Genomic DNA, 8,328 nt, shown 5'->3' on the forward strand with positions numbered 1-8,328 from the left:
GTCATAATTATGGCACATGAGGAGGGAGGGCATTCCTTTTTTTTCTTTTCTTTCCCACTTTTCTTTTGTTTTCTCTTTTCCTTTCCTTCCCTTCCTTTTCCTTTCCTTTTCTTTTCTTTTCTTTACTCTTCTCTTCTTTCCTTTTTTCAAGACAAGGTTGTTGCCAAGCTTGCTGCTCATCTTCCTTGATTAATGCAATTTTCCTCTTCTGACACTTTTTCTGCCTGAATCACTTGGTTCCTACTCTTCAGTCCTAGATGAAAGATTACAAAGAAGCTCTAGGTTTGAGATTCCTGTATCCCAGAGGGAGAAAAAGAAAGAGGTGTTATGTCTAGCCTCTCATCCTGAGAAATAATATATCTCTTTCCATCCTCCCTTTCTCCCTTGCCTCCAGGATTGGGCCATTTCTGAGTGTGGCAATGAGTTCATTTCTATTCACCACTTCCACATTGCTGTTCATCACCAAAATAAGTCAGGGCAGGAACTCAAACAGGGCCAGAACTTGTAGGAGGGAGTCAATGCAGAAGCAATGGAGGGTGCTGCTTACTGGCTTGCTTCGCCATATTTCTAATCCATTCATTTATTGGTGCTAATTTTTGCTTGAAAGGCCTAATCACCCATTTGCATTATGAATTAGTATTACCAAAAGCCAAAGATTTGATTAATATTTGTCTGACTTCTGAATGTGATACTACCCTATTTATAGCTGAAGTCAATCTTTGCAAAAAATCATTGTAGGCTTCCTAGAGGTCTTTTATGCTTTTATTAAATGTCTTAGACCTCTTTCCTGATTCTTCAAACATTTCCCAAACATGTAAAGCTGCTAAATGACATTGAACCTAGATGTGATGATGAAATTCAAGCTGATTTTGTAACTCAGTCTATTGACCTTCACCTAGCAACTGACTTTTGGATTGTTAATACTTTTAGCCCGATTTCACTGTTCTATGACCCCATCTTCCTCTGTGTCCCATGTTCACCATTTATGTCTAATATCTGCTTACATAAATGGACAAAGTAAGGTTGGTTTTCTAACAAACTTGGGATGCCCCACTTTGGTTTCATCATATGGTGGGGCAGTAGGTTCTTGTCTAAATTTCTCTGTATATGTCTAAGTATTTTTCCTATTTTCATCTGTAAGTCTCTTTAAAGTATGTATCTTATCAAACCATTTTTCATACTTGGTGTAAAAACCACAATGGCTACTAAGAATAAAATATTAATTACCAGATGGATAGTAATTATAATCAGTATTATGTCAATCTCAATTAAGCCATTTATATTTTCATTTTTCTGCTTCTATTTTCAAGCCATGTAGGTACCACTGTAAAAGGCCCTAACACCCTTGTGTTATACTTCCCATCCTTAACATGGGAAAGATTTTTCCTTTTAATAAGGTAATGGCCTGTACTGCCACTGGGGGCCATGTCTGGGTTCCTGGACCTGAAGCAGCAGGATCTGTTGCCAACAAAGGCCAAATGGATGTCACTGGTCTGGGCTGTTGACCAGGGACATGTTGATGTCTGAAGGCTGTGCAGAACTGGCCTCACCCCTCACTTGGGCACTTTGGGAGAGCTGGACCTTGGGGTCACAAAAGCAAATCTGACTCTGCCCCTAACAATCTACAGTCCTTGGGAGAGTAGGCCTGCACATTGTTGGAATTGCAAGTGAGCCTCGCCCAGGGTTATGTGAATGAGAGATGTGGCCCTCCAACTCATCTCCCATGTGGTGGCATGGATGAATGAGAGTTGCCCTCCTCCCTTTCTGTCCCTTGCCACTGTGGCAGGATGCCCCTCACCAGCTATAACACTCTGGAGAGCAAGCCCTGTACCTAACCTGGTCTGCACAATAAAACTAATCCTGATGGTGGGGGCGTGTATGAACAGGACCTGAAGGTGTGAACATGAGAGAGCTCGCCCTGTCAATTGTCTGCCAGGTAGTGTCATGGGCAAGGGAGAGATGATCCCCTCTTGCTACCTATGGCAGACAGAAGAGCTGGCCATGAGGTCATCAGAGTGGGAGAGTTTGCCCTTCCTCTCACCTGGGCAGCATAGTAGAGATGTACCTGGATATGGGGCTTGTAAATGAGCCAGCCCTGAGGGGCATACCTGTGGGAGATCTGGAACTGCCTCTTGCCTGCTAGGAAGTGGCACAAATGAGAGAGAAAGACCCTTGTCCCCTCCATCAACCATCACGATCTATGGAAGGCAGGAGAGGTGGCCCAGGATTCCTGAGTGTGGGAGAACTGGCTATGACCCTCACCTGCTGCAACACTTGGGAGATCTGGCCCTGCACCTCACGTGGGCAGCAGGATAAAGCTGGACCTGGTAGAAAGGGGTGCCAGTAAGCCAGCCTAGAATGTGGAAGACCTGGAGAGCCGGTAGGCTGAGCACATCAGTTACCACTCAGGCCTAGATCCAGGTCTTTGAATTGGCCCACCCCAACATCTACCCCAGTGAAGAATTGCTGGAGTGCATGAAGAAGCCAGGCCTAGAGATCCAAAAACTACAGGATCTTCATGATTCAGGCCAACAACAGTATATGCAAGTGATATCCAAGGGAAGTCTTAGTTAGGGTCCAGTATAGATAGAATATCAGAAGCAAGAGGTCTCATATAAGATCAAGGGGTCACTGCAATGAACGTTGCAAGCAAAAAAGTATAGACAAAAGTTTATACTGTGGGACACACTGTGACTCACTACAGCTTCCACAATAAGTTGTTTTATTTTCTCCATTGCATGGAGGTATTGAAAGGGTAGTGCGTGGGTGTGAAGGGAAAGGCATTGTGTAGAATTGGCATGCATGAAGTGAAATTCACAAAGAACCAATTAAAAGTTTAAAAGAAAGCTCTCTGACTGCCATGTTACTATTGATATTACTGAGAAGCTTGCTCTCTTTTGAAAGTAAATGTGTCTAGCTAGGCTATGGTGGCACATGCCTTTAATCCCAGCACTTGGGAGGCAGAGGCAGGAGGATTTCTGAGTTCAAGGCCAGCCTTGTCTACAGTGTGAGTTCCAGGACAGCCAGGGCTACACAGAGAAACCCTGTCTCGGAAAAAAAAGAAAGGAAATGAGTCTGGAACAAAAGGGGTGCTGGGAAGAATAGAAAAAGGGAAGCCTGAAGTCAGGGTATATTGTATAAGATAATAATGAATAAAAATAAATAAATAAGATCACTGGATACACTTCCAGAGCACATAAGTTCAATTCCCAATATCCACATCTTGGCTCATGCCATAAGTAGCTCCAGTTCTTGATAATCTGATGCCATGTTGTAGCCTCTGTGGACACAAGATATGCAAATGGTGCACAGAAATGTATGCCGACAAAATATTTATACACATAAAATGAACTTTTAAAGTTTAAAATTTTAAGAAGGATAGTAGGTGTTTTTCAGAAGACTGGGGACAAGAGAAGCTATTCTCCATAATGGCAACCTGTGGTTATCCAGCTGGTAATTCTAGCACCTATCTAGTATGGCACTTTCACAGCCTTCTGTCTCAGAGCATATTAACTGATAAGTACTCTATATCATCAATAAATGTAAAGAAGTGATGAGAACTAGTATAACTAATTTACAGATATATCATAAGAAAAGTGACGAGCAGAAAAATTTGATAGTTGATCTGGAATTAATAACAATAATTTGGTAGAGAAAAATAGTAAATATTTTTTAAATGTCCACTTTATTCAATTCATCTTACTGAGTGCTCTGTTTTAGGCATTGTATTCTGGCAAAGAGCTACAGGGTTTAATATGACAAGATCACCCTCCCGACTTCCAAGGGTTCATAGTACTTTGGACAACACAAACAAATATTGTACTAAGTATAATCCATTGTATTAAGTGACAAAGTGTTCTTATAGAGTGGGTGTTCATCAGTGTGCTAAGGGTGGAAATGAAGCTCAACAGTAGCAAATGTTTGACAGGTACACGCACACACGTGCACACACACATACACACACATATACACACGGAGAAAAATAAAAGAGATTTCTTTTACCTAGAAATGTGAGATACATATGAGAGGTCAGAGGAAGCAGCATATACTACGGAGCCATAAAGAATATGTTGAATATTTGAGAAGAAGAAGGTGAAACACATTTCAAAGAGAACACATATATTGTGAGGACTAGCATGCTGAGAAATCATAGACTGTTCAAGGAATGAGAAAATGTTCAATGTAGCTAAAACAGAGTGTTCCAAAAGCATGGATAAAACATGGTGAATGATGCTTCATAGCTCTGGGGAGTCATAATTGCAGAACTTTAAAAAATTTAATGGCTATGGAACCTCTGTAGGGCTCATAGGAAAAGACACTTGCTATGTTTTGGTGCACACATTCTATTCACAGTACATAATTTTTTTTTTTTACCCAGCACATGAGACTACCAAATTTACCTCAAAGGGTTACAGAAAGAATTATTCACTGGGCATTGTGACAGTTAACATCATTTTATATATATGATATTGAAAGTATTAATCATTCCTCTTTCCTCTTTCCATATTCCCTATTCTCCCTTGTTCCCTCCCTTCTATCTCCCCCTTACTTTTCCTTTTGAAATTTATAATTTACTATTTAAAATCTAGTTGAACACAAAAGGTATTTCAATCCAAACATTAGAGAAAATTACTAAACCTTCACTATACATTCATTTGTATAAATAAATTAATTTATTTAAGGAATAGTCTTCATGTAAGCAGGGAAGAAAAATTGTGAAATAAAATAATGGAGTTTTGGTTTGTTTCGTTGTTGTGATCCTTTTCACTGTGATGAGATATCTCAGAACTAGAATCTTGGGACAGAACTGTAGTTAAGTTGGTGAGAGGAAATTCCTAAGGACGCTGTGTAGCATAAGGCCCTGTATCCTTTTTGACTCTCTAGGTTTTTAAATGTTGATAAAGATATCTGCATGTCAGAGTTCACCAATTACAAAGAAGCTTTTTTTGCTGAGTAGCCTTCTCAGTGCCCTTTTCATGTCTTTGTTCCTCAAACTGTAAATGAAAGGGTTCATCATGGGGGTTACAACTGTGTACATGATGGCAGCTACCTTATCCCTTTCTGCTGAGTAGCTGGAAGCGGGGAGAAAGTAGACACCTACAATGGACCCATAGAAGAGAGACACTGCTGAGAGGTGGGACCCACATGTAGAAAATGTCTTCCCCTTTCCTTTTACTGATGGAACACCAAGCACAGCAGTGCCAATAAGTGCATAGGAGACAAGAATAAAAACAAAGGGGATGAAGATAACTGTTCCCCCAACAACAAGGATGAGCAAGTTGTTGATTTGAGTGTCTGAGCAAGCAAGCCTTAAAACAGGTTCCAGATCACAGAAGAAGTGTGGGATTACTCTCTGATCACAGAAAGTCAAGCGGCTCAGCAGGCTGAGATGCAGTACTGAGACTAGATTGGAGATAACCCATGGAATCACAACCAACAGGGCACAGCGCTTGGGATTCAACAGTGCAGCATAGTGTAATGGATGACAGATGGCAATATATCGGTCATATGCCATGGCTGCCAAAAGGAAATTATCCAGGTCCACCAGGAACATAAAAAAATACATTTGTGTAAAGCATCCTACGAAGGAGATAGCTGGATTCTGTCTTTGAATGTCTGCCAACATTTTAGGGACTGTAGTGGATGTGAAGCAGATGTCAGTGAAGGATAGATTGGCAAGGAAAAAGTACATAGGACTGTGAAGGTGAGTATCACTGATGATAGCCAGAATGATAAGTGAGTTTCCTACCATAGTGACCAGATACATGCATAGAAACAGTGTGAAGAGGAGCAGCTGCTGCTCAGACCCCACTGTGAGTCCCAGGAGGATGAATCCAGAGATAGCCGTTTGGTTTCCTTGGTGCATAGTTCTCCTTTATCTAAAAAGGGAAAATTCATCTTCATCGTTAAATAGCAACATGACACAAAAGCCTATCAATACATCACACTGGGTTGTAGAAGAGAGTCAGGCCTTGGAGATAGACAACCCAGGGATACATTCTTTCCCTATTAATAGAAGAACAATAAAACAAGAGCCTAGAACAAAGTGAGAGACCAGTAAATTAATAAATGGGGAAATGAGGGAAATGGGCAGTCTATATTTACAGCTCACTCTTCATGTCTTTATTACCTGAGCATACTGGAGCTATTTCATCAGTTTCTATTCTTCATGGGTACTATGAGAATTGTACTGACACATGCAAAGTAGTCAGATGTGTTTGAGCCACAACTACACAAATTACAGCCATTATCATTCACTAATCTTAAAAACTCATAGAGTCTAAAGGCAAAAAGAGAGCTCTAAAGAACTGATCTAAACCCCACTTTTCACATTTCAACAAGATGAAGTGATCATTTATATGAAGTACCACAGGAAAGCCATGCATGAATGTCCATTCAAGCAAGCAACAAAGAGGTAAAATTTAGTGCCCTGAGCCAATATACACTGAAATCATTTGAACAGAAAGATGTCAAAATAAAGAATGGTTTGGGTAACTAAGTGTTAGTAATTATTCTAGCTACTAGTATGTCAATATTTTAAGTGCCTATGTAAGGCATATAGATGCATTTTTTTTCAAATATTCACCATAACCTTATAAAATACATAGGACTACTGAAATGAAGATTTGCCACATCCAGAGTAATGTTGATCAAATTAATAGAAAACCCAGTGTAGTAGAGTCAGTTCTGAGCTTATCCAGCATCATTTTAGAGATGTTTTGCTTGACTCTTGGGCTGTAACATCTCTGTATTGCTTTACACCATTGTGAATTCATCAGAGTAGCCAATAATTAATATTGATTCAATGTCACCCATATTTAACACACCTGAAAGCTTATTCATCCAGTCATATACTATCTGTCACAATGAGGTTGAACTTTGAGTTGTGACTTAGAACTTAATTGACCTGTACCCAGGAGCAAATAGACATGCAAACTGCAAGATTTGTTTTTTCTTCTTCCAATTTGGATCTCTTCTAGACTGTCCTATATGATGTTCACAGATCCATTTTACTAATTTGTTACATGAAGGCCTGTCATATCTCCATACCATCTTCCCAGTCTAATACACTTAGAAATGCTATTATGCAAATTTCTATAATTTTACTGGTTTTGTGTTTAGATTCTGCCTTCCATGATCAAACAAACAAACAAACAAAAAAAAAAGAGGTTGCTAACACTAATGAATAGTTGGAGCAAGATTACAGGAAGGATGCTGCACTTATTTAATAACACAATTTTTTTCTAGGTACCATAGCAGTCCTCATTTGCATACTAACAAATGTGCTAATTGTAAATCAAGCAGGATAGGGTCTGGTGGGACCTCTGCTAGGCAACACTCTGCTGTTTCATAAGTACAAAATGTACTGAAAATAATAAAGTGACATATTATTATGTATATGTAATCTAGGCTTTTCATTAATGCAGATTGAATTAACCAAATTTGACAGTGCACGTTTCTGATTTGACTTTCAAGATATCATGTTAGCTTGCTCCATTTAACTGAAAGTTCCCATCTACCCTCTCCAAGCTGAGGTTACCCTTCGCAACCAAGCATGTTTGTTTCTTCCATCTGTCACTGTTCATATTCAAGTCACTAAGTTGGCACAATGTGTTTGCAATGAATGTAGGAAGCAACTGTTTATGTTTGGGGGTTGGGATCTCTCTCTCATGGTACTCACCTTGCGTTTTTACAGCTGCTTTCAAAGCTCTTACATACAGAAATGGCTTCACTTTATTCACTAAGATATCAGCAATTTTTTTTCCAGCTATCAACTTTTTCTCCTCCTCATAGTAAAAACAGTGTGAAACAGAAAGATAAAAGAGAAAAAGTTTGGAAGGATAAAAACCTCTACCAGTGTTGTCTCTGCTTCTGCATTTTGGGCTCAGGACACAATCCTCAAAGCATCTTGTTAAAAAACCACTCATATGTCCTTCCTCTGTGGACCAAGTCTTCCCCACTGGGAATTATTGGCATTATCTAATTTCATGTTATATGAAAGTGTATATAACCAGAATAAATAAAAATATTACATACCTGCTAGATTTTATATCTAAAATTAATAAAATTAAAATATTGACTTTGGGAAAAAAATTCAGCCTCCTTACACCTAAAAATAATTGTTCTTTGGCTCTCCATGTAATCTTAGATTTTGATTTGGGAAAATTTAACAATAAAAGTAAAATGGTGCATTTATTATCTTTCATGTATTATTATAAGCCTACCGTGTATGTTTATTTTTACAACAAAACTGTGATGTGGGAAAAATTATGATGTGCTTTCACAGACAAATAAACTGAAGTCAGATTTTGAGTGAGTTAATTAAAG

At 39.1% G+C, this 8,328-nt stretch overlaps 1 pseudogene; it reads right to left on the reverse strand.

Annotated features, from left to right (window-relative positions):
• Positions 1-4,915: 4,915 nt before the first annotated feature.
• On the reverse strand, positions 4,916-5,920 carry LOC116091431 (annotated as a pseudogene).
• Positions 5,921-8,328: the final 2,408 nt, after the last annotated feature.

Source organism: Mastomys coucha, chromosome X (genome assembly GCF_008632895.1).
Source record: "Mastomys coucha isolate ucsf_1 chromosome X, UCSF_Mcou_1, whole genome shotgun sequence".
NCBI classification, from domain to species: Eukaryota; Metazoa; Chordata; class Mammalia; order Rodentia; family Muridae; genus Mastomys; species Mastomys coucha.